We start from the raw sequence: 27,694 nt of genomic DNA, 5'->3' as shown, positions 1-27,694 counted from the left end.
TTCGACATCGGCAGGACTGGAAGATCCCAATGACGGGTCGTGTTACTGCTGCAGAACTGCTGCAGGGGGAGCTGAAAATCCCCCCACCCCCTCTGTCTCTCTCTCTCTTTCTTACTGCGTTGTGTCTCTCTGTCTTTGTTACCCTCATAGATTGTGTTTCTCTCTCTCTCTCATTATCCCTCATTCTCTGCTTTGTTCTCTCTCTTTTTCTCGCAATCTTTCTCTGCCTATCCTCCTCCTGCTCCTGTTTGCCACTTGTTCATTGTCTCTCTTTCGGTCTGCTCTGCCAGTCTGTCTTCCTCTCTCTTTCAGTCCCTGCTCTCTCACACTTCCTCTCGCGCTGTTTGTCTTTCTCCTTGCCTCTCTCTCTCTCTCTCTCTCCATCTCTGCCTCTCTCACTCTGTTCCAGTCCAACCCCTGATCAACTGAACTGAATTAAGGTGACCACAGTCACTGCCTGTTCGTGTGCCGAGAACAAGGTCGGCCAGGCAATTAGAGCACAGGCCCGTGGACCCGAGAAAACTAACTGCTGGTGGAGGTGGGGTGGAATGGGTTAGCTCATGGGAAAGGGGGAAGGGCTGAGGAGAGAGGGACAGACTCTGTGAAAAACGTCAGAAATATCGCACATAAAATTCAATTAACTTTATTGGCTTTTAAAACTGCTGGAAATGTGGTGAGAATCTTTATTTCCTGATGCTTCTTCAATATTCTGCGCACGTGAAAGGTTAGAATGTTTTTTATTTGAAAAGGTATTATCCACTTTTCCTGACAACGTCCTGTCTTAATCCGGATTTTCCTTTTCAATTACTTCGCTGTGGCCTCCTCTCTCAACCTGACCTCTGACCTTCTCCCCTGCACCCCCCCCCCCCCCAACCCCAACCCCCGCAACCCCAACCCCAACCCCCGCTCTGCAAATAACTTGTTAATTGAAAAGCAAGACGCCTGTTTGAAACAGGGCTAGGAGAAGACAGGGTCATACCGTCTTGTAAATGATTTTACCAGGATCAAATTCTCAAAAGAAAAATCCAAATCGATGGAGGAATATGGTGTGTCTGTTAACGCTCCTTTTAAGAAAGTTAAAGCTCGCCTAATTTGGGCATAGTGAGATCCCCCAACAGGAGTGAGATTAATTAATGTTGCAATTTTGCAACTCGTGGACCCAAGAAGGATTTTAGAGATGCAATGATAACTTGCATACCTTTACTTTACCTTACCTTAAAACATCCCGACATTCGCAGGAGTGAAATCTGTCAAGAATATCGACACTAAGGCACGGAAGGGTCGCGGGTGGTCAGAAAGTTCGGTGAGAGAGCTAGGTTTTAAAGGACCATTCTTTCGGTGGAAAGCAAGGCCGAGGCAGAGAGGGAGGGGAATCCAGAGTTGAGGGCATGGACAGCTGAAGGCACGGCGAACAATGGTGGAGCAATCAGAATCTGGACTGCTCGAGAGACCAAGGGGAAGCCCCGAGGCCACTGACCAGCGGCGGGAATCACGATGACCCGGTGGGAGGCATAAAATGGGGCTCATACCGGGCGCCAAACCATTTGCAAGTCTTCCGCCACCCCAATAACCCCTCCCCCTCCCCCTCCCCTCTCAATGAGATTCCCGCCCAGACCTGGCAGGAACATGTAAACACCTGATTAAACCTAATTTCAGATCATTATCGTCAGGGAGTCCGCTTCACCTGCCTCCTGGGATGCTCCAGCCGTGACCCCCCCCCCCCCCCCCCCCCAGCCGACAGTCTCGCTGGCGTGAATTGGTGCAAGTCCTGACAAACGTGGACATGGTGGCTTGTGCTCCGGGGGGAGGTGGGTATCCTCTGGTATACTTGCCTCCAGAGTGCCGTGTGGGTCCTTCGTGGGAGGTGGGGGGTCAGGGGTAGGGCTTTGATTTGGCTTGAGGGGCTCAGGTCGAGGATCTTTCCTGGGCTGGGGGTCATTTAGATGCTCTACCTACCTGCAGCCTTTAAACCCTTGCATGTCAAGTTCAAAGAAGCTATGTGCCGGACACTTGGTTTTTCTAGGAAGCCCTTCAGTACAATGAGATAGCTTCTTTAAAGATGCTGCAGTTAGAAAAACAGCTGCGTAAAAGAGGAAGTTCTTCAGAGATAATAGACCCCTTAATTAACAATGGTTAACCTTCCTTTGAAACTGCCTGGACCTGTCAATCAAGAGGCTTTTAAAAAGCAGTGGTCCATGAAATTGAATGTAAATAATGCAGTACAAAACTTTTAGGTTTCAAGCTGGCAGAGAGGTTTCAATAAGCTAAAAGGCAATGAAGTTGACTGTGAATAAAAACACTTCTAAGTTTTCCACCACATTAAAAGGAATACTTCTACCTTCATATCACAAATCATTGAACTTAACATGCGAGGCAAATAGCGAGTGGGTAAATCAATGGCAGGTGCAATATAATTTAGATAAGTCTGAGGTTATTCACTTTGGAAGTAGTATTCACTACTATCTGCATGGTTGTAAATTGAGAGGGGAGTGTGCAGCGGGACCTGGGTGTCCATGTGCACCATTCGCTGAAGGTAAGCATGCAGGTGCAGCAGGCGGTAAAGAAGGCTAATGGTATGTTGGCCTTCACTGTGAGAGGCTTCGAGTATAGAAGCAGGGATGTGTTGCTGCAATTGTACAGGGCCTTGGTGAGGCCACACTTGGAGTATTGTGTGCAGTTTTGGTCTCCTTCTCTGAGGAAGGATGTTCTTGCTCTCGAGGGAGTGCAGCGAAGGTTTACCAGACTGATTCCAGGGATGGCGGGACTGTCATATGAGGAGAGATTGACTAGGCTGGGGTTGTTCTCGCTGGATTTCAGAAGAATGAGGGGGGATCTCATACAGACTTTAAAAATTCTAACAGGACTGGACAGGGTAGATGCAGGGAAGATGTTTCCGATGGTGGGTATGTCCAGAACCAGGGGTCACAGTCTGAGGATTCAGGGTAAACCATTTCGGACAGAGATAAGGAGACATTTCTTCACCCAAAGAGTGGTGAGCCTGTGGAATTCATTACCACAGGAAGTAGTTGATGCTAAAACTTTGTATCAGGAATAAGGGCGATGAACTTAGAGCATGGGTCAATACTTGGAAGTACGATGTTGTGGCCATTACGGAGACATTGATTTCACAGGGGCAGGAATGGTTGTTAGATGTTCCGGGGTTTAGATGTTTTAAGAAGAATAGGGAGGGAGGTAAAAGAGGAGGGGGAGTTACACTGTTAATTAGAGAGTGCATCGCAGCTGCAGAAAAGGAGGTAGTCTAGGAGGGTTTGTCTACTGAGTCAGTACGGGTGGTAGTCAGAAACAAGAAAGGAGCTGTCACTTTATTGGGAGTTTTTTATAGACCCCCCAATAGCAGCAGAGAGATGGAGGAATAGATTGGGCGGCAGATCTTGGAAAGGTGCAGAAGTAACAGAGTTGTTGTCATGGGTGACTTCAACTTCCCTAATATTGACTGAAACCTCCTTAGTGCAAATGGTTTGGATGGAGCAGATTTTGTCAGGTGTGTCAGGCCATATTGGATTTGGTGCTTGGCAACGAACCAAGCCAGGTGTCAGATGTCTCGGTTGTAGAGCATTTTGGTGACAGTGACCACAACTCCTTGACCTTTACCATAGTCATGGAGAGGGATAGAAACAGTTATTATCGGAAGGTATTTAATTGGGGGAGGGGACATTATACTCTATTAGACAAGAGCTGGGGAGCATAAAGTGGGAAGAGTTCTCAGGGAAATGCACAACAGTAATGTGGGGGTTGTTCAAGGAGCACTTGCTGCGAGTGCTGGATAGTTTTGTCCCACTGAGACAAGGAAGGAATGGTAAGGTGAAGGAACCTTGGGTGACAAGAGAAGTGGAGCTTCTAGTCAAGAGGAAGAAGGAAGCTTACATAAGGCTGAGGAAGCAAGGATCTGGCACAGCTGTAGAGGGTTACAAGGTAGCCAGGAAGGAACTCAAAAATGGACTTAGGAGATCTAGAAGGGGGCATGAAAAGCCCTGGCAGGAAGGATTAGGGAAAACCCCAAGGCGTTCACTTATGTGAGAAATAAGAGGATGACCAGAGTGAGAGTAGGGCCGATCAGGGATGATGGAGGGAACTTGTGCCTAGAGTCTGAGGATGTAGGGGAGGCCCTAAATGAATATTTTGCTTCAGTATTCACTAGAGAGAGGGACCTTGTTGCTCGTGAGAAGAGCGTGAACCAGGTCAATAGGCTCGAATGGATGAGGAAGTGGAAGGGTGGGCTAGTAAGTTTGCGATGACACGAAGGTTGGTGGAGTTGTAGATAGTGTCGAGGGCTGTTGCAGGTTGATATAAAGAAGGAGGATATGCTGGAAATTTTGAAAAGCATCAGGATAGATAAGTCCCCTGGGCCTGACGGGATATACCCAAGGTTACTATGGGAAAAAAGGGAGGAGATTGCTGTGCCGTTGGTCATGATCTTTGCATCCTCACTCTCCACTGGAGGAATACTGGATAATTGGAGGGAGGCGAATGTTGTTCCCCTGTTCAAGAAAGGGAATAGGGAAATCCCTGGGAATTACAGACCAGTCAGTCTTACGTTTGTGGTGAGCAAAATACTGGAAAGGTCTGAGAGATAGGATTTATGATTATTTAGAAAAACATAGTTTGATTAAAGATAGTCAGCATGGCTTTGTGAGGGGCAGGTCATGCCTCACAAGCCTCGTTGAATTCTTTGAGGATGTGACGAGACACATTGATGAAGGTCGGGCAGTAGATGTGGTGTATATGGATTTCAGTAAGGCATTTGATAAGGTTCCCCATGGTAGGCTCAATCAGAAAGTCAGGGGGCCTGGGATACAGGGAAATTTTGCTGTCTGGACACAGAATTGGCTGGCCGAAAGAAGACAGTGAGTGGTAGTGGATGGAAAGTATTCCACCTGGAGGTCGTTGACCAGTGGTGTCCCACAGGGATCAATGCTGAGACCTCTGCTCTTTGTGGTTTTTATAAATGACTTGGATGAGGAAGTGGTAGGGTGGGCTAGTAAATCTGCGATGACACAAAGGTTGGTGGAGTTGTAGTTAGTGTCGAGGGCTGCTGCAGGTTACAACAGGATATTGACAGGGTGCAGAGCTGAGCTGAGAAGTGGCAGATGGAGTTCAACCTAGATAAATGTGAAGTGATTCATTTTGGAAGGTCAAATTTGAATGCTGAATACAGGGTAAAAGGCAGGATTCTTGGAAGTGTTGAGGAACAGAGGGATCTTGGGGTCCACGTAAATAGATCCCTCAAAGTTGGCACCCAGGCTGATAGGATTGTTAAAAAGGTGTATGGTGTGTTGGCTTTCATTAACAGGGGGATTGAGTTTAAGAGCCATGGGGTTTTGCTGCAGCTTTATAAAACCCTGGTTAGACCACACTTGGAATATTGTGTCCAGTTCTGGTCGCCTCATTATAGGAAGGATGCGGATGCTTTGGAGAGGGTGCAGAGGAGATTTACCAGGATGCTGCCTGGACTGGAGGGCATGTCTTATGAAGAAAGGTTGAGGGAGCTAAGGCTTTTCTCACTGGAGTGAAGAAGGAAGAGAGATGACTTGATAGAGGTGTACAAGGTGATGAGAGCCATGGATAGAGTGGATAGCCAGAGACCTTCCCCCAAGGCGGAAATGGCTGTCACGAGGGGGCATAATTTTAAGGTGATTGGAGGAAGGTATAGGGGAGATGTCAGAGGTCGGTTCTTTACACAGAGAGTGGTGGGTGCGTAGAATGCACTGCCAGTGGAGGTGGTGGAGTCAGAGTCATTAGGGACATTTAAGCGACTCTTGGACAGGCACATGGACAGCGGTAAATTGAAGGGGTGTAGGTTAGGTTGATCTTAGATTAGGATAAGTGGTCAGCGCAACATTTTGGGCCGAAGGGCCTGTACTGTGCTGTACTGGCCTATGTTCTATGTTCTAGTGCACGGACCTTGGGGTAAAGTGCCCTGTATGGCATGATTTTCATCCCAGTAAGTGATAGATTGGGTCCCTTCTCACTTCTTGCAAATTGCACTCTCGCCCTGGCTAGCCCATTAACAAGGTGCTCAAGGAGTTTAAGAGATTATTAATCGGAGGCAAGCGGGTTCTGTGTTCTTTGCCCTGTCTTCCCTTTGGAAATCAGAGTGCATCCCAGAAGTTTCAGTATCCAGAGATGCCTTCGAGAAACACAATTTTAAAATTGTACTTGAGCCAGTCCCGGATACTCAAGACTATTTGGACAGTGTTACAAAACAATCTGGAATGAAATGTGGTAGGTCAAACAAGTGTCAGTCGGGGAACTTTCACGGACTAAGTGTAAATGTTGCCACAGTGCCAGAGGCTGCTCTCTTTTGAGAGCTGACTGGTGGGGATTTAACCTGAGGGTCACCGCACCTCAGGAGCAAGTTGGGGCCTTCATAATAACCCCAGCCAGTACAGGAATTGAATCTGCTCAGCATCACGAACCGGCCACCCAGCCAACTGAGCTAACCGACCCTTTCATGGGCTGGTGATCATAAGGTTTAGGTTAGCTATTAGAGTAAAATTATTTAATTGGGGGAGGGCCAATTTCAGTGGGTTGAGAAAAAGTCTGTCTCAACTAAATTGTAATCAAGGATTTGAGGGAGTATTTTAAGGAGGACCTGTAGTCGAACAAGGGTTTCAGATAATTCGGGTACAGCTGAGGAACACTCACACGAGGGGGAAAGATAGGGCAAACAAAGTCGGAGCTCCCTTGGATGATAGGCCTCCTTCTTCGCTATGACCATTCAACTTTTCTAAAAAAATAAACAAAAGATGTTAAGTCCCGGGTCCGGCAAGCATGTTAGGCCACAGGCTATAAAACTAGGGCCCCAGGGGTTGCATTGCTCCTATTTTTAGAAGTAGTTGGCAAGCAGCCTGGTCAATGCAATCAAATGAGTGCTGTCTTCCATAACATTGAGATTACAAGAGTTTTTAATTTGGCTTTGCTCCACAGAGCAGTTGATACATTCCAGCTTTGACTGAAGCTCGTGAGCACTCCCAAATATTCCAGCCCCCGCTCAGGAAGGTGCTAAAGATGAGGCCGCTCTTCCCGTTATAGAACAGCACAACATCCTGATAAGCCTAAGCATTGATTTGTACATCCACTGGAATTATTGTGCCTGCAGGAAATAGTCACATGCTTTAAGGAGACAAGCTGGAAAACTGTGAATCTTCCCAGATACAAGAAGGATCACCCAGAATACTGTCACCCGGAAAGAGAGCAGCACTGGAAACGAAGACCCAAATAGAGGAAGACAGAAACAATTGAGTCAGATATTGAGACAGAGAGAGACGGAGATAGACAGAGAATGAGCAGGGCAGAGCAACACAAAAGCAGAAAGAGGGTTGAGGCCCGACAAGCAGACTTTAGGGAGCTAGGAAGGAGGCCAACAAGCTCCAACTCAAAGTTAGCAATCTCCAGTTTGTGCCAATGCCACTTGCCAGTGAGTATAGTGGAGGATTGAACTGATGAATGCGTGGCTGGAGAGATGGTGCAGGAGGGAGGCTTTAGATTCCTGAGACATTAGGATTGGTTCTAGGGGACATGACACCTTTCTAGGCTGGGCAGGCCAATGTCATCATGGGGCAGTTTGATAGAGCTGCTGGGGAGGATTTAACGGCTACCTAACATGGAAGGAGAAAGGGAACCTGGCCATAGAAGTAGAAAGGAGAAATGCATTGAGCAGAGAATTGGGAGTGGCAGAAAGCATCCAAGTAAGAAATACTGAGGTATCAGAGAGGGATAGATGGACTAAAAGGAAATGCGGTAAGTTCTAGATAAAAGTATGTAAACACACTGGTAAATCATGTTGGTAAGTTGTAGGTGCAAGTAGCCACATGGAAATGTGATGTCAAGGCGATAGCAGAGATTTGGTAAAAGGAACCATAGAATCTCCGCAGTGCTGAAGGATGCCATTTGGCCAATCAGGTCTACACTGACCCTTTGAAAGAGCACTCTACCTAGGCCCACCCTCCTGTCCTCTCCCCGTAGCCCCACCTAACTTGCATATCCCTGGACACGAAGGGGCAATTTAGCATGGCCAATCCACCAAATTTGCACATCTTTGGACTGTGGGAAGAAACCGGAGCACCCGGAGGAAACCCACGCAGACACGGGGCGAACGTGCAGACCCAACAAAGACTCACCCAAAGCCGGAATCGAACCCGGGTCCCTTGCCCTGTGAGTGAGGCAGTAGTGCTAACTACTATGACATCCTATTTTCCCTAGAGAGTGATGGAGGCAGAGTCCATGAATATTTAGCACAGTGGGTTAAACAGCTGGCTTGTAAAGCAGACCAAGGCCAGCAGTGCGGGTTCAATTCCCGTACCAGCCTCCCCGATCAGGCGCCGGAATGTGGCGACTAGGAGCTTTTCACAGCAACTTCATTTGAAGCCTACTTGTGACAACAAGCGATTTTCATTTCATTTCATTTCATATTTTTTAGGCAGAGGCAAATAAATTCCTGAATGAAAAGTGAGTCAGAGGGGTGTGTGTGTGTGCGTGTGGGGTTGGAGGGGGGGTGGGGGGGGGGGGGGGGATAGGTGTAATGTGGGGTTGAGGCCACAGTCAGATCAGCCACGATCTTATTGAATGGCGGAGCAGGCTTGAGGGGCCGAATGGCCTACTCCTGCTCCTAATTCATGTGCTCGCCTGTTCGCGGGTAGAAAGCAAGTGATGGAAAGAAAGACAGAGCTGTTCGGCACATGTTGAGTTTGTGAAGGACATTACATGAATTTGAATTCAGTACCAATGAATTTGGAGCTTCCTGCATTAGAACATTGAGTATCTCCATCAGATTCCAGGATTTTCACCTCTACCCCTCTACCCTGTGTCCATTTCCTGTATTAACCTCTCCCGTTTGTTAAAAGTCTTTAAAAAGTCCTGATTTAAGTCTTAAAACAAAAGCGTTTACAGCCAGCTGTACTTTGGCTGGTCTCGTTGTGACCATTTTGTTCAGTTGACTTCCTGGCTGTAGTTCGGTGCCGCAGATTTCCACGTTTTATTCCCAAAAGTTTTGCCATGGTTCCCCGATGACGTATTTAGTCGAATGCTGCGTTGATGTCAGCAGATTTATCTTCTCAGGATGGACACTTTGCAAATATGGGCACACAAGGGCGGCACAGTGGTTAGCACTGCTGCCTCACAGCGGCAGGGACCTGGTTTAATTCCGACCTTAGGTAACTATCTGTGTGGAGTCTGCACGTTCTCCCCGTGCCTGCGTGGCTTTCCTCCGGTTTCCTCCCACAGCCCAAAGACGTGCGGGTCAGGTGGATTGGCCATGCTAAATTGCCCCTTATTGTCCAGGGTTGTCCAGTTAGGTGGCATTACGAGATTGTAGGGATAGTGCGGGAGACCGGTCAGGGTGCTCTTTCAGAGGGTCGGTGCAGCCTCGATGGGCCGAATGGCCTCTTTCTGCACTGCAGGGATTGTATGAGGGAGAGAGAGAGAAAAAACAGCTGGTGCCTGTTTTTGGTACAGTGTTCAAACCTCTCATCACTGCACTGTTTGGTAAAGATCTCTTAAAGTACCCTGCTGGCTGTATAGACCAGAGAAATTACATTAGTCCACGTCTGCTGTAGCTATTGTTTCCAGAACAGATGTCTCAACTCAGAGACCTTTGTAAAGTTGCAGGATAGCATAAAGCCAGCAGTAGGGGCTGGAATTTCCTTGGAATTCGGCAAAGGCTGATGGCCGACTGGAAAAGTGGTTGAAGCTACCGTCGCTGTATCACGCTGGACATAGCTAACAAAATCTCAAGGGACGGGCCCCATCACGTAACACTGTTTGTGACGCCTCTTGATTCACCTGCCCACCAGCAACTTAGGCCCTCGAAGATCGGGGCACTATTTTTAAAGCCCACCCCAGCGCAAAGAAGAGGTTGAGCTGGAATGCTGCCCCCTCCCACACAGGCAATGCCTCGGGCACTACACCCTGCCACTGGCTGCGACGCTGCTTCCCGGCACTTCCCCTAGCATTGCCCAGGCAGTGCCCCTTGGTGCAGTGGACAGTGTCAGGGCCGTGCCAGAGGACAGTGCATGTACAGTTCTAGGGAAGTGCCTGGGCTTTGCTGGGAGGGGGGGGGGGGGGGGGGGGGGCAGTGCCCAGGCATGACTCTCTTCCCCCTTCCAACCTTGGCTCCCCTGGGAGGTCTGCTCACCAGGTGCACGCCCTGGAATTCCAGTCGTGATTCACGCCGCTGTCCTCAAACCAACGCGGATGGATTTCCTGACGGGAGGGGGGGTGGGGGGGATGATTCAGGTGCAGAGGCCCGACAATTAAATGTCAATATATTCAAATGATGTTCCCAACGTCAAATGTCAGCGATCGGGGGGGGGGGGGGGGGGGGGGGGGAATTGCGTCACATGTTGATGTCAGTGTGATGATCCCTCCCCTGTCAAGGGGGTGTCCTGTTGTCTGCATTCTCCCCCCCCCCCCCCCCCTCAGGAAACCCATGGCAGGGGTTCACTGTCAGCGAGACCGGAAGATTCCGCCAGCGAGGCCAACCAGAACATTCTGGCCTGTATCTTTTATTAAAAAAGGCTCACCACGTACTGACTCAACCGAGGAGGCCTGCATCGAAATAAAGACGCAGTTAAAAATTGTCTTTTATAATTACACCATTCCATTTAATCTGTGTATAATCTTTGTGTATGTGCTGGCGCGAGTGAGAGGGTTTGTGTTCAAACATCCAGGGAAAGGGTGTGATAATAAATAACCTTCTTTACTTTAAAAATCACCAGAAAGCCTGCTCTGGGAATGATTGTAAACTGAGGAAAATCATTTTGAGGGTAAGGAAATATTTACATCTTCCACACAAACATCCCGATTGCGGGCTGGAAGAGGCCACACAAATCCTGCCTTTAACACTTGCTCCTTGTCAGCCCAAGCCAGGATATGGTCCAGTTCTCGCTGCATTTGGACATGGACTGCTTCGGTATCTGAGGAGTCGCGAACAGTGCTGAACATTGTGCAGTCATCAGGGAACATCCGCACTTCTGACCTCATGGGAGGGCGGTACAGTGGCATAATGATCAGCATTGCTGTATCACAGCTCCAGGGACCTGGGTTTGATTCCGGCCTTGGGTCACTGTCTGTGTGGAGTTTGCACTTTCTCTCCGTGTCTGCGTGGGTTTCCTCCGGGCGCTCCAGTTTCCTCCCAGAGTCCAAAGATGTGCCGGTTAGGTGGATTGGCCGTGCTAAATTGCCCCCAAGTGTCCGATGGTTGGGTGGGGCTACAGGGTTGCGAGGATAGGGCGGGGGATTGGGCTGGGGTAGGACGCTCTTTCGGAGAGTTGGCGCAGACCCGATGGGCTGAATGGCCTCCTTCTGTACTATAATGATTCCAGGAAGGGTCATTGATGAAGCAGCTGAAGATGGTTGAGCTAGGACAGTACTCTGAGGGACTCCTGCAGTGATGTCGTGCACCTGAGATGATTGACCTCCAACAACCACGACCACCTTTATTTCTGCTGGGTATGACTCCAACCAATGAAATACTCCCTCCCACCCCCACCTCCTCCACCCACCCCCCGGAATCCCAATGACTCCAATTTTGCTCGGACTCCTTGAGGCTACGCTCGGTCAAATGCTGCCGTGATTTGAAAGGCACGTCACCTCGGGAGTTCAGCTTTTTTGTCCATATTTGAACCAAGGCTGTAATGAGGTCAGGAGCTTAGTGACCCTGGTGGAGCTCAAACTGAGCGCCTGTGAGCAGGTTATTACTGAGCAAGTGCTACTTCACAGCACTGTCAATGGCACCTTCCTTCATTTTGCTGATAATCAAGTGTAGACAAAGGGGACGGCAATTAGCCGGATTAACATAGAACATTACAGCGCAGTACAGGCCCTTCGGCCCTCGATGGTGCGCCGACCTGTGAAACCACTCTAAAGTTGGACCTGCTTTTTTTGTGCAGGACAGACCTGAGAATTTTCCACATTTCCGGGTAGATGCCAGTGTTGTAGCTGTACTGGAACAGCTTGGCTAGGGGTGCGGCAAGTTCTGGAGCACAAGTTTTCAGGACTATTGCCGGAATATTGTCTGGGCCCAGTGCCTTTGCAGTATCCAGTGCCTTCAGCCGTTTCTTGGTATCATGCGGAGTGAGCCTTAGCGGCAGAAGATCGGCATCTGTGATACTGGGGACCTCTGGAGGAGACCAAGGTGGATCATCCACTGAATAAAGATGGTTGCAACTGCCTTTTGCACAAGAGACCAGGGTTTGGAGATTGCAGACATCTCAGAAGGCTGGAGCAGATTGCAGAGGAGTGAGGCCAAAGGGGGGACTGGAAAGAAAATAAAATATTGCAGATTTTGAAAGCCTGAATTGAAAACAGAAAACACTGGAAACGCTCAGAGTGAACCTGAGTTAACTTTTACGGGCAATTTGAGGGATTTGTAAACAATGTTGAGAATTTTCAAATCGAGATGTTACTTAACCGGGGTGCACAGGGGTGACAGGTAAACAGAACTGAGTGCGAGTTAGGACACGGGCTACAGAGTTTTAGAAGGCCTCAGGTTTACAGAGGGTAAAATGTGGGTGGCCAGGAGTGTGTTGTATCAAGGTAACAAAGGCATAGAGGAGGAATTCACCAGCGGATGAGCTGATTTAAGATGGAGTCAGGTCATGTTGCCAAGGTGGAATCGGTGATTTGGATTTGATTTTATTGTCACATGTAACGAGGTAGCGTTTTTGTAACTGTTCTACCGGTACCCCGACCTGACCTCGAGGACTCTGGCGGACGCCAAGCACCGTTACGCGCGGATAGGGAAGGAAGGTTTGGCTGTGATTTTCGGCATGAAGACGTCCATCAGTACGTGTACCCGACCACAAGCCATTGCTCAACCTCTTCAGGGAGGCTACGAATACTCTTCAGCACCGCCCGGGCACCAAACATGTCCGTGCCGCGCTATCAGCCGTCTGTCATTGGCCGTGAGAGCCCCCACCTGTGGCAAACGGGATGATTGCGATGCTAAATTAAATGGGCACCTTACAGGTGACTCGGGTGCGCGGACAAGGCGAGACCAGTGTTGGCGAAGTTTCGGCTCATGCTGCTGAGCAACATGCTCAGGTACCAAGGAGGGCCTCACAGCGACTCTTCGGCCTTTCGCTCAGAAGTTCTCCAAGTTTAGTTTGGAGGATGGAGTTTGTTGTACCTGTAAAACCTCAGATACCTTTCAACCAGTTTGCTCACTCAAAGGTTTTACCTAGGTGCCTTTAATAACGCGGAGAACAAACCACAAACACAAGTTCAAATTCAACAATATTTGTTCAACACAGTTTACCCTTATATTACCCACAAAATACTAGAGGTGCCCAAGATCAATGTATACTACCCGTAAAGATGGCTTGGTAAGCTTTGGATGTGATCGGTCGCCTCCCACACTGAGTCTTCGCTCCCGAGGGGTCTGGAGTGTCTGTTTCTATCCCCCTCTGGCTTTGTGCCCTTTTCCCACTTCCTGTGGCCTTTTGCCAATGGATATTGACAGATCACCTGGGCCCGCCCCAGGTATCCATCTCCCATGGCTGTGTTTGCACGTACCCCTCGCCAAATAAGGTAACGCCGGGAATTCTAGGCGCATGAGAGTCTGGCCCGGCCTGGGTTTGTAACAATAGGCCGGTGTATTTCAATTGGATCGATGATCACTTGATGGCCGATTGACAGGGCAAGTCCGGACATGTCTGACCTCTATGTGTATTCAAACTTGGCCAGTCTGAATTCCCATGAGGCTGTGCTGCAGTGACTGTGGCTTGCTTTAAAGACCCCAATTCTTTTATTTAAAATACGCAATTTTAATTGGGCATAAATCTAGGGCTTGCTAGATTATCACGTTATATTGTGGGGTGCTTGGGTGGTCATCCCCCAGGAAGGTCAGGAGGCCCTGCTGCAGGAGGCTAGCAGGAGCGTCGAAAATGGCAATGTTGACCTGGAGTTATGTTTGGCGGCCGGGTGTCGATGGGGACATTGAGAGGGTAGTGAAAAGCATCCCGGCATGCCGGGGCCTTCAGAAACTCCTGCCGGCAGCCTCTCTGCACCTGTGGGAACGGCCAGGTCGTCCATGGGTTCGCCTAGATGCAGACTTTGCGAGTCCATGTCCCTAGTTCTTGTGGACACCCACTCCAAGTGGCTGGAGGTGTGCAGGCTGACCTCCACAATGTCCAGGGCCACCATTGAGAAGCGCAGGGGGACTTTCAACACCTATGATATCCTGGAGGTCCTGCTGATGGACAACGGCATACCCTTCACCAGTGTGGATTTCGCTGCTTTTATGTGGCAGAACAGTGGTCAGCATGTTCGGACTCCCCCATATCATCCTTCCTCCAATGGGCTAGCTGAGCAGGACGTCCCGACTTTCTAATGGTGACTTTGTTTGCTTATCGTACAACTCTGCATGCGATGACCGGCATCACACCTGCGGAGCTCTTGATGGGTCGACGACTCAGGACTCGGCTGAGTTTGCCTTTTCCGTGCCTCAGTACCAAGGTCCAGCGGCAACAGGAGTCACAGAAAAGGCACCATGGTGTGAGTCGGAACGGGCGTTTGGAGCTGGGGGTGCCATATACGCTCAAAACCTTGGTGATGGAGCTTTATGGCTGATGGGGTGGTCCTGGACTGAACAGGCCCAGTTTTCTATGAAGTCCGTATTCAGGGGAGGACCTTTGAGGACCGCACCCTCAACACCCACTCCACAACCCACCCTCAACACCCACTCCACAACCCACCCTCAACACCCATGCCACACCCCACCCTCAACACCCACTCCACACCCCACCCTCTACACTCTCCCCACCCACTCCACACCCCACCCTCAACACTCCCCCCACACACTCCATACCCCACCCTCAACACCCACTCCACACCCCACCCTCAACACCCACTCCACACCCCACCCTCAACACCCACTCCACAACCCACCCTCAACACCAACTCCACTCCCCACACTCAACACACACTCCACACCCCACCCTCAACACCCACTCCACACCCCACCCTCAACACCCACTCCACACCCCACCCTCAACACCCACTCCACATGCCACCCTCAACAGCCACTCCACACCCCACCCTCAACACCCACTCCACACCCCAATCTTAACACTCCCCCCACACACTCCACACCCCACCCGCAACACACACTCCACACCCCACCCTCAACACCCACTCCACACCCCACCCTCAACACCCACTCCACACCCCACCCTCAACACTCCCCCCACACACTCCACACCCCACCTTCAACACCCACTCCACACCCCACCCTCAACACCCACTCCACACCCCACCCTCAACACCCACTCCACAACCCACCCTCAACACCCACTCCACACCCCACCCTCAACACCCACCCCACTCCACACCCCACCCTCAACACCCACTCCACACCCCAAACACAACACCCACTCCACACCCCACCCTCAACATCCACTCCACACCCCACCCTCAACTCCCACTCCACAACCCACCCTCAACACCAACTCCACTCCCCACCCTTAACACCCACTCCACACCCCACCCTCAACACCCACTCCACACCCCACCCTCAACACCCACTCCACACCCCACCGTCAACACCCACTCCACACCCCACCCTCAACACCCACTCCACACCCCACCCTCAACACCCACTCCACACCCCACCCTCAACACCCACTCCACACCCCACCCTCAACACCCACTCCACACCCCACCCTCAACACCCACTCCACACCCCACCCTCAACACCCACTCCACACCCCACCCTCAACACCCACTCCACACCCCACCCTCAACACCCACTCCACACCCCACCCTCAACACCCACTCCACACCCCACCCTCAACACCCACTCCACACCCCACCCTCAACACTCACTCCACACCCCAACCTCAACACCCACACCACACCCCAACCTCAACACTCCCCCCACACCCCACCCTCAACACTCTCCCCACCTACTCCACACCCCATCCTCAACACCCACTCCACACCCCACCCTCAACACTCTCCCCACACACTCCACAACCCACCCTCAACACCAGCTCCACTCCCCACCCTCAACACCCACTCCACACCCCACCCTCAACACCCACTCCACACCCCACCCTCAACACTCACTCCACACCCCACCCTCAACACCCACTCCACACCCCACCCTCAACACCCACACCACACCCCACCTCAACACCAACTCTACACTCCGCCCTCAACACTCTACCCACACACTCCACACCCAACCTCAACACTCCCTCACACACTCTGAAACCCCCTCAACACTTCCCCCACACACTGCAAATCCCACCTCAACATTCCTCCACACACTCCAAATCGCACCCTCAACACTCCCCCCACCCACTCCAAATCCCACCTCAACACCAACTCCACTCCCCACCCTCAACACTCCCCCCCACTCATTCCACACCCCACCTCAACATTCCTCCACACACTCCAAATCCCACCTCAACACCAACTCCACTCCCCACCCTCAACACCAACTCCACACCCCACCCTCAACACTCCTCCCACACACTCCACGCCCCACCCTCAACACTCCCCCTACACACTCCACGCCCCAACCTCAACACTCCCCCCACACACTCCACGCCCCACCCTCAACACGCCCCAACACACTCCACGCCCCATCCTCAACACTCCCCCTACACACTCCACGCCCCAACCTCAACACTCCCCCCACACACTCCACGCCCCACCCTCAACACGCCCCAACACACTCCACGCCCCATCCTCAACACGCCTCCCACACACACCACTCCCCACCCTCAATACGCCTCCCACACACTCCACGCCACACACTCAACATGCCTCCCACACACTCCACGCCCCACCCTCAACACGCCCCCAACACACTCCATGCCCCACCCTCAACACGCCTCCCACACAATCCATGCCCCACCCTCAACACGCCTCCCACACACTCTACGCCACGCCATCAACACGCCTCCCACACACTCCACACCCCACCCTCAACACGCCTCCCACACACTCCACGTCCCACCCTCAGCACACCCCCCACACACTCCAAATCCCACCTCAACGCCAACTCTACACCCCACCCTCAACACTCCTCCACACTCCAAATCCCACCTCAACACTCCCCCCCCCACCCACTCCAAATCCCACCTGAACACAAACTCCACGCCCCACCCTCAACACTCCCCCCACCCACTCCACTCCCTTCCCTCAACACTCCTTCCACACACTCCACTCCCCATCCTCAACACGCCTCCCACACACTCCATGCCCCACCCTCAACACTCCCCCCACACACTCCATGCCCCACCTTCAACACGCCCCCAACACACTCCATGCCCCACCCTCAACACCCCCCCACACACTCCATGCCCCACCCTCAACACGCCCCCAACACACTCCATGCCCCACCCTCAACAAGCCCCCAACACACTCCATGCCCCACCTTCAACACGCCCCCAATACACTCCACGCCCCACCCTCAACACGCCCCCAACACACTCCATGCCCCACCCTCAACACGCCCCCAACACACTCCATGCCCCACCCTCAACACGCCCCCAACACACTCCATGCCCCACCCTCAAAACTCCTCCCACACACTCCATGCCCCACCCTCAACACTCCCCCCACACACTCCACGCCCCACCCTCAACACTCCTCCCACACACTCCATGACCCACCCTCAACACCCCCCACACACTCCACGCCCAACCCTCAACACTCCTCCCACACACTCCATGCCCCACCATCAACACGCCCCCAACACACTCCATGCCCCACCCTCAAAACTCCTCCCACACACTCCATGGCCCACCCTCAAAACTCCTCCCACACACTCCATGACCCACCCTCAACACCCCCCACACACTCCACGCCCCACCCTCAACACTCCTCCCACACACTCCACGCCCCACCCTCAACATGCCCCCAACACACTCCATGCCCCACCCTCAACACGCCCCCAACACACTCCATGCCCCGCCCTCAACACGCCCCAACACACTCCATGCCCCACCCTCAACATGCCCCCAACACACTCCACGCCCCACCCTCAACACTCCTCCCACACACTCCATGCCCCACCCTCAACACTCCTCCCACACACTCCACGCCCCACCCTCAACACGCCCCCAACATACTCCATGCCCCACCCTCAACATGCCCCCAACACACTCCATGCCCCACCCTCAACACGCCCCCAACACACTCCACGCCCCACCCTCAACACTCCTCCCACACACTCCACGCCCCACCCTCAACACTCCTCCCACACACTCCATGACCCACCCTCAACACTCCTCCCACACACTCCATGCCCCACCCTCAACACCCCCCACACACTCCACGCCCCACCCTCAACACCCCCACACACTCCATGCCCCACCCTCAACAGCCCCCCCACACACTCCATGCCCCAGCCTCAACACTCCCCCCACACACTCCACACCCCACCCTCAACAGCCCCCCCACACACTCCATGCCCCAGCCTCAACACTCCCCCCACACACTCCATGCCCCAGCCTCAACACTCCCCCCACACACTCCACACCCCACCCTCAACAGCCCCCCCACACACCATGCCCCACCCTCAACAGCCCCCCCACACACTCCATGCCCCAGCCTCAACACTCCCCCCACACCCCACCCTCAACAGCCCCCCCACACACTCCATGCCCCAGCCTCAACACTCCCCCCCACACACTCCACACCCCACCACACACTCCACACCCCACCCTCAACACTCCCCCCACACTCCTCACCTGATGCTCAGCACTCCGCCTCAGCTCCCCACACCCAGTGAAGAAGTTCTGCAGGTTGCAGTGGACCCCGCCAGCTGCAGCCGGGCAGGGTCGGCCAGACGGAGAGCCGTGCTGGACAGTCGGAGTTGATGTCAGATTTTCCATTTCTGTACAGCTGTGAATTCCTTCTCCCTGGTGCTTCCCGCTCCTGACCGGTTGCCAGGGGATGAGCTCAATGGATCTGGCAGGCTGGCAGGTACCTGCAGAGTGAGAGAAGAGGAACAGATGACTCTTTAATGCATCCCTGACTCCTTCAGTAAAGCCGGAAGGTGAGCCGGACTCTCCCTGTCTGAAGCTGAGCCAGATTCTCGTCAGATTCCAGCCGAGATGATGGTCCAACGACACATCTGAACCACCACTGACACTGCCTATTCCCATCAGGAAGTACAGACAGATTCATGGCACAAAATGAGGCCATTTGGCCCATTGTATCCATGCCAACCGACAAAGAGTTATCTAGCCCATCATGGTCCATATGTCACAGCACTCCCAAGATCCAAGTCTTTTTTAAAGGTGTCGTGTTTTTTTGCCGCGACCATTCCTTCCGACAGCGAGTTCCAGATTCCCAACACAGTCTGGCTGATAAAGGTACTCAGTAAATTCCCCCTATTCCTTACTTTAAATCTATGCCACCTGGTTATTCCTACAGGTCCCACCTATCCACTCTATCTAAGTCCTACATCATTTTATAATAATAATAATCACTTATTGTCACAAGCAGGCTTCAATAAAGTTACTGTGAAAAGCCCCCAGTCGCCACATTCCGGCGCCTGTTCGGGGAGGCCGGTACGGGAATTGAACCCGCGCTGCTGGACTTGCTCTGCATTACAAGCCAGCAGTTTAGCCCACGGTGCTAAACGAGACCCTCGCTCTAGCATCCTCACTCTCCTCTGTTCCACATAAAGCAAGCCTAGTCTATTCAATCATCCCTCATGGTTAAAATCCTCAAATCCTGGCAGCATCCTGATAAATGAATTGGCAAGTTCAATTTATGCAGCTGTGCCCGGCCCCGCGCCACCTGGAAACTCGCCCCTACCACCCGGAACAGCAACTCCCCTAACCTCCTCTCCTGCCCTCTAGCATTAATCGGGAACATCTCCCTCTTCCCCAAGGTAGATTTATACCCCGGAAACCAGCTAAATTCCCTCAAGATCTCCATGATCCTTTCAAAGCTGCCCACTGGGTCCGAGATATATAAAAAAAGGTCGTCCGCATGTAGTGAGGCCCTGTGTTCAGCTCCCCCACCCTGCTTAATCCCCTCCAGCCCCCCAATGCCCTAAGTGTCATATCCAGCAGCTCTCGCGTCAAAGAGAAAAGCAACGGGGAGAGCAGGTACCCCTGGCTCATCCATCGATGTAGTACAAAATACCCATGGCCTGTTCATCTGGACACTATCCATTGGCGCCCTGTACAGCAGTCGAATCCAACCCACGAACCCCTGACCAAATCCAAAACGTCTCAGCACCTCCAACAGATAAGCCCACTCTACCCGATTGGAAGTCTTTTCCGCGTCCATTGCCACTACTACTTCTAACTCCTGTCCCTCTGAGGGCGCCGTAATGACATTAAGCAGCCTACACACTTTCACTGACAACCCCGCCACCCCTTCACGAATCTCGTCTGGTCCTCCCCCATCACCCCAGCCCACAGTCTTCCATCCGCGACACTAACACCTTTGCATCCTCATTTAGCAGCGATATCAGGCGGTAAGCCCCACACTGCTCCGGGTCCTTATCTTTCTTCAAAATTAGCGAAATGGACACCTGCGACAATGTGGGGGGGGACTTCCCCCTTTCCCCTTGTCTCGTTTCCATCCCCAACTAGCAGAGGCCCCAACTCCACACCAAACCTCTTGTAAAACTCTGCTGGGAACTGTCCGACCCCAGGGCCTTCCCTGGCTGCATCGATCCTACACCATCCATCACATCCCTCATCCCAATCGGGGCCCCCAATCCCTCTACCGTCCTGCATCACCACTCCCCTTCTCGTCATGTTCGGGGCTGGTTTAGCACAGGGCTAAATTGCTGGCTTTGAAAGCAGACCAAGACAGGCCAGCAGCGCGGTTCAATTCCCGTACCAGCCTCCCCGAACAGGCGCCGGAATGTGGCGACTTGGGGCTTTTCACAGTAACTTCATTTGAAGCCTACTTGTGACAATAAGCGATTTTCATTTTCATTTCATGTCCAACCCCGAATGAAGCACCTGTCCCACCTTCCTCAGCCTTGTCTGATCCCCCAACTTCAGGTGCGTCTCCTGCAAGAACACAACATCCACCTTCCAACTTGTCAAGTGCGCGGAAAAAGGCGACCGCTTAACGGCCCATTCGACCCTCGCTCATTCCAAGTAGCCAGCCTGGTTGGGGGGAGCTCCCACCCCCCTCCCCTGCCAATCAGCCATAATCATTGTTTAGCCAGCTTCCCCCCTGGCCCACATCACACACTCTCCCAGGCTGCCCCCAAGATGGCCGCCACCCTCTCTCACTTCCCAACTGCACCTCGCCAACCTACGCCCATGTCAGCAGTCCTCCCCCCTCCCCCACACCCAAACAAAGAACCATCCCACTCCTCCCCTCCCCCCCACCTTCCCCCTGACAACCACCCACTTTGCTCCCGTTAACTAGCCCACCCAGCTGGCATGGCGGCCCCCGCCCGGGACCTCTGACTACCTCTCATTAGAATGTGCCAATGTTGCCCTTTACTCCAACCTCCCTCCCTCAAATGGCTGTGCCTTCAGTCTGGTTGGGTTAGCAACCTGTAGTTGCCTCCCTATCTGCAGGCCACATAAACTGCAGTGGGGCAACGAGGTAGCACCCAGCACCTCTTCTTTTAGGGATGGACGGCACAGATTCTGGCTTTGCCATTGACGCCCATATCCCACAACAGATTCAGAAAATGATGAGGTGAGTGTAAAGAGCAGAGGGTTCACCTCCCCAGGCGGCAGAGGTTAATTCACTCATGTGTTTCCTGCGCTTCTCTCACCGCCCACGGTGACCTCGTTTCCCACTCCCCTTCCCCGTGACCTCGTCCCAGGGTAGTGTGGTGAGTGGGTCGGCCTCCTGCTCTCATCTCTAGGGAAGAGGTTGTTTTCCTCCGTGTTAGTTAATTAATAGAAAGCAAAGAGTAGGGATTAATGGGTATTTCTCTGGTTGGCAATTAGTAGCTAGTGGTGTCCCTCAGGGATCAGTGTTGGGCCCACAACTGTTCACAATTTACATAGATGATTTGGAGTTGGGGACCAAGGGCAATGTGTCCAAGTTTGCAGACGACACTAAGATAAGTGGTAAAGCAAAAAGTGCAGAGGATACTGGAAGTCTGCAGAGGGATTTGGATAGGCTAAGTGAATGGGCTAGGGTCTGGCAGATGGAATACAATGTTGACAAATGTGAGGTTATCCATTTTGGTAGGAATAACGGCAAAAGGGATTATTATTTAAATGATAAAATATTAAAACATGCTGCTGTGCAGAGAGACCTGGGTGTGCTAGTGCATGAATCGCAAAAAGTTGGTTTACAGGTGCAACAGGTGATTAAGAAGGCAAATGGAATTTTGTCCTTCATTGCTAGAGGGATGGAGTTTAAGACTAGGGAGGTTCTGCTGCAATTGTATAATGTATTAGTGAGGCCACACCTGGAGTATTGTGTTCTGTTTTGGTCTCCTTACCTGAGAAAGGATGTACTGGCGCTGGAGGGTGTGCAGAGGAGATTCACTAGGTTAATCCCAGAGCTGAAGGGGTTGGATTATGAGGAGAGGTTGAGTAGACTGGGACTGTACTCGTTGGAATTAGAAGGATGAGGGGGGATCTTATAGAAACATATAAGATTATGAAGGGAATAGATAGGATAGATGCGGCGAGGTTGTTTCCACTGGCGGGTGAAAGCAGAACTAGGGGGCATAGCCTCAAAATAAGGGGAAGTAGAATTAGGACAGAGTTTAGGAGGAACTTCTTCACCCAAAGGGTTGTGAATCTATGGAATTCCTTGCCCAGTGAAGCAGTAGAGGCTCCTTCATAAAATGTTTTTAAGATAAAGATAGGTAGTTTTTTGAAGAATAAAGGGTTATGGTGTTCGGGCCGGAAAGTGGAGCTGAGTCCACAAAAGATCAGCCATGATCCCATTGAATGGTGGAGCAGGCTCGAGGGGCCAGGTGGCCTACTCCTGGTCCTAGTTCTTATGTTCTTATGTGTCCTCGACAGGCCTGGCAGACAGTATCCAGGGAGACATCGCTGAACCATGGGGCCAGCTTTCCGGAAGCCATCTTGATGTCCAGGACTCCTGGTGTGATGACATGCTTGCTATTTTTTAAATATGCCATCCGGCCATGCCGGTGGGATTTTGTGCCTGTCCCGGCACGTGATGTGATTTAATCGGCACGGTAGCACAGTGGTTAGCGCTGCTGCTTCACAGCGCCAGGGACCCGGGATCGATTCCTGGCTTGGGTCACTGTCTGTGTGCAGTCTGCACGTTCTCCCCATGTCTGCGTGGATTTCCTCCGGGTGCTCCGGTTTCCTCCCACAAGTCCCGAAAGACGTGCTGTTAGGTGAATTGGACATTCTGAATTCTCCCTCAGGTGTACCCGAACAGGCGCCGGAATGTGGCGACTAGGGGCTATTCACAGTAACTTCATTGCAGTGTTAATGTAAGCCTACTTGTGACAATAAAGATTATCATTACATGTCACTTACCACCCTGAAATATATCTCCGTCCCTTCACTGTCGCTGGGGCAACATACTGGAACTCCCTCACTAACAGCACTGTGGGTGTACATACACCTCAGGGACTGCAGCAGTTCAAGAAGACAGCTCACCGCCGCCTTCTATAGGGCAACTCGGGATGGGCAATAAATGCTGGCCTAACCAGAGACATCCACATCCCGTAAATGAATTTAAAGAAATCTTCCAGGGGTGAAATGTGAAAATAGTTCTTCACACAAGTGGTGGTCGCAGTTTGAATCTGTCCTCCGGCTGATGCGAGAACAATTGTTCATTTTCCAGATGGACTTTTGTTCTTTTTTAAAATGTGGGTGTCGCCGGCTGGGCCAGATGGTGTTGCTCATCCCGAATTGCCCTTAAACTGAGTGAGTTGCTCGGCCCACTTCAGAGGGCATTTATGGTCTGGAGTCACATGGAGGTCATTCTAGGTAAGGATGACAGATTTCTTACCTAAAGGGCATTAGTGAACCAGATGAGTTTTTTTTCTCATGATCATCAATAGACATTTTAATTCTAGATTTTTATTGACTTCAAATCTCACCATTTGCCACAGTGGGATTTGAACCCGGGTCCATGGATTATTACTCTGGATTACTAGTCCACTGACAATACCGCTACACCACTGCCTTCCCAGTTGTGTATCGAAGGATTATTGGATTGTGAGCAGTTTTGGGCCCCGTATCTAAGGAAGGATGTGCTGGCCTTGGAAAGAGTCCAGAGGAGGTTCACAAGAATAAAACTTACAAGATACTGCGAGGCCTGGATAGAGTGGACGTGGAGAGAATGTTTCCACTTGTAGGAAATACTAGAACCAAAGGACACCATCTCAGACTAAAGGGACGATCCTTTAAAACAGACATGAGGAGGAATTTCTTCAGCCAGAGGGTGGTGAATCTGTGGAACTCTTTGCCACAGAAGGCTGTGGAGGCCAAATCACTGAGTGTCTTTAAGACAGAGATAGATGGGTTCTTGATTAACAAGGGGATCAGGGGTTATGGGGAGAAGGCAGGAGAATGGGGATGAGAAAATATCAGCCATGATTGAATGGCGCAGCAGACTCGATGGGCCGAGTGGCCTAATTCTGTTCCAATGTCTTATGGTCTTATGGACAAAGATATGCGGACTTAGGTCACAAATTAACTCATGGAATGGCAGAACAGGTTTGAGGGGCTGAATGGACTTCCCTCTTTCCCTGTGGCTCCTTTTTGTCGAGCTAGCCACTCATTTGTATTTGAGATGGGAAATAAAGGCCAGCCGCACCACGTCCCAAGAATGAATTAAAACCAGAAGTCGCACCTTATAAATCTTTTAATTATAATTGGATTTTACAATTATGAGGGGTTTAGCAGTCAGTAATCAGGGAGGGACACAGAGTTAAAGTAATTGGCAGAAGATCGAGCAGGTGAGTCAAGAAAAATGTTGACTTACTTTGCGAGCGATTATGATCTGCAATAGGATGATGGAAGTATAGAAAAAGGAATTGGTAGATGCCTTCAAAGGAAAAGAATACAGGGAGTGGGATTAATTCAGTTCCTGTTAAAAACACAGTCGATTCGCTGATGTCCTTCAGGGATGGTCGCCTGCGAAGTGTACCTGAACTGGCCCAATATGTGACTCCAGTCCCACACCAACATGGTTGACTCCTGTGATGAACGGTTACTGCCTTGTCATCATGTAAGGTGATGTCCCCTTTAAGACCGGGCTTGGAACCCTGGGGACTCCGCCTCTGGCTCCGCACATCTGTGAGCCGTATATAAGGGGCTGCCTGGTGGGCTGTGCAGCAGTTAGCACATGTCTCAGCTCTAGCATAGTTCTTAGTCTAGTAAAGCCTTCTTTACCGTTTACACTCTAAGCGTCATTATTGAGGGTACCTCAACTCCTAACTGCAGACTGAAGCCATTCACCTTCACGGTTTGACTAGGGATTGCCAACTTTCTGAAATCAATAAAACAAAAGTGGGGGAGTGACATTGTAAGGTCTTAACTTGCCTTGCCCCCTGGGTCATGAGGTAACCTTGCAGTGTTGCATGGCAACGCAGCTCTTGGGGAGTTGGAGGGCCTGAGGTAACAGTGAACAGGCAGGCCACTGCCTAAATCCTGCTAATCTCCGTAGGTCAGATAAGCAGTTTCTCGCATGGCTGGTATTACTGATAGGACGGAAGGCTTTAATTGGGTTGCTCGGTGCCCACTGGCTGCTCCAGTCGCGCACACAGGTCAGCCGATGTGTTTATGTTTACTGCCCCTATGTCACAACAAGCTGCCGCTAGATACTTAGCACAGAGAGCAAGACAAACTGAGACACAGAGGGCGAGAGAGAGAGAGAGACAGACGGACAGGTAAAAATAAGAGCGAGAGATTGGCAACGGACAGAGAAAGTGTGTGGAGAGACAGAGGCAGAGAAGAGAAAGAGAAACTGAAACGTACAGAGAGCGAAATGGAGAAAGAAGGTCACTGAGGGACAGATAAACAGAGAGATAGAGAAGCGGAAAGAGAGGGAGAGGAGAAGACAAAAGCAGAGAACAACAAAAGAGAAACAGGGAGAGGAATGAAGAGCTTGAGTCAGTAACAGAAAATGAGAACAAGAGAAACAGAGAGATAAACCGAGAAACACAAATGAAAACAGTTGTGATCAGTATTCTTCTTTCCCCATTGTTACTGTTTTTTTCCCCTGAATAGGCCATCCAACCCCGCGAATCTGTTCTACAATTCAATGAGATCATGGCTGATCTTTCATTTTCCACATTTAATCTGATTCCTTGATGCCCTTATGCAGCGAAAAACTCTATTGTTCTGGGTCTAGAAAATGTCAATTGTCCCTCAGCACATTCAGGCTTTGGGATAAAAAAAAAGCTACATTTCCGCTGTTGTTTCTGTGAATGCAGATGGATAGAGAGGCATAAAAACAGGGAGAGGGCGAAAGAGAGAAAACAGGGAGAATCGAACAGAGCAAAGGGGAGAGTGTGAGAGCAACAGCAAAGAGAAAGACTGCGAGAGAGTGAGATAGAGAACTGATGACTTGTATATGAAGATACACACATTATCAGTGCTGTGCAAAAAACATTAGCTAATGCACAAATGCTTACTGCTCTTTAGTTTAATTAGATACCTGAACCCTTGGCACTCAATAGAACTGCTTTGAAAGGTGCTATTCATAGAATTTACAGTGCAGAAGGAGGCCATTTACGAGTCTGTACCGCCTCTTGGAAAGAGCATCCCTACCCAAGCCCACACCTCCACCCTATCCCAATAACCCAGTAACCCCACCCAACACTAAGGGCAATTTTGGGCACGAAGGGCAATTTAGTATGGCCAATCCACCTAACCGGCACATCTTTGGACTGTGGGATGAAACCCACGCACACACGGAGAGAACATGCAGACTCCGCACAGACAGTGACCCAAGCCGGGAATCGAACCTGGGACCCTGGAGATGTGAAGCAATTATGCTAACCACTAAGCTACCGTCCTATCCACCTCACTGATGCAGCACTGGTAGAAAAAAACCCACAATTTACTTTAGAGCCATGGTATAAAGCTATATAAACCATTAATCAGCCAGGAATGTAGTAAAACCATAATTAATGGGGACTGTTACTGGTACCAATGTAGCATTGCTGATGGGATCAGATAATGGAGAGTGGAAAAAAGTTCACATAGAGCAAAAAATGCCAACAAGGAACAGCACATTCAGGGCTAAGTGGCTTAATCCTGCACTGTAAGCTCTGCGTCTATTCCTCATTGAGCTTCCTCTTAAACGCATTTATGCGATTCATTTCAACCATTCCATCTGGTAATTATAAATCAATTGTGTTTAATGACGTGCAGGTGGTGTGCATTTAACTGGGTGTCATTTGTGTCACTATAAATAGACCACAGACTAAAATTGGGTTGGGGGGTACTTGCTTGTGAAGTGTAACACTGCAAATAAATATTGTAAAAGTATGTAAAGATGGACTCTTCATGAAACATCTTTCTGGAGTATAACAAAAGGACTGAAGGAATGAGCCATCATCTCTTTTGAGAAGGTAGCTAATATGTTTGGTGATCAAAACGTTCTCTGTGGAACGCAGGAGAATGAGCCCCTATTGGAATATCCCTTGCAAATCAGATTTATAAGGCTGAGGTTAGGTTAATTACTCTGGGTTTTTATCCCCCGAGATTTAGAAGATGTGGCATTCTTAAAGGGTAGATTTTTCCCCCTGGTTGGGGAATTTGGTACATGGAAT

General features: G+C 50.9%; 1 long non-coding RNA gene across 3 annotated transcripts in view; it reads left to right on the top strand.

Moving 5' to 3' along the window:
• The first annotated feature begins 584 nt into the window (after nucleotides 1-584).
• The window catches only part of LOC140409316 (uncharacterized), a 40,909-nt gene continuing 13,799 nt past the window's right edge, over nucleotides 585-27,694 (top strand). Inside the window, exon 1 of one of the 3 annotated variants that reach the window (XR_011940320.1) lies at nucleotides 585-673. This is a non-coding gene — a long non-coding RNA (uncharacterized lncRNA). Of the gene's footprint in view, nucleotides 725-23,779; nucleotides 23,898-27,694 lie in introns of those variants that run through there. The other 2 variants (XR_011940319.1, XR_011940321.1) reach the window with 2 other exon arrangements.

Source organism: Scyliorhinus torazame, chromosome 3, assembly GCF_047496885.1.
Source record: "Scyliorhinus torazame isolate Kashiwa2021f chromosome 3, sScyTor2.1, whole genome shotgun sequence".
NCBI lineage: Eukaryota > Metazoa > Chordata > Chondrichthyes > Carcharhiniformes > Scyliorhinidae > Scyliorhinus > Scyliorhinus torazame.
This window is presented reverse-complemented; position numbering and strand designations above follow the sequence as displayed.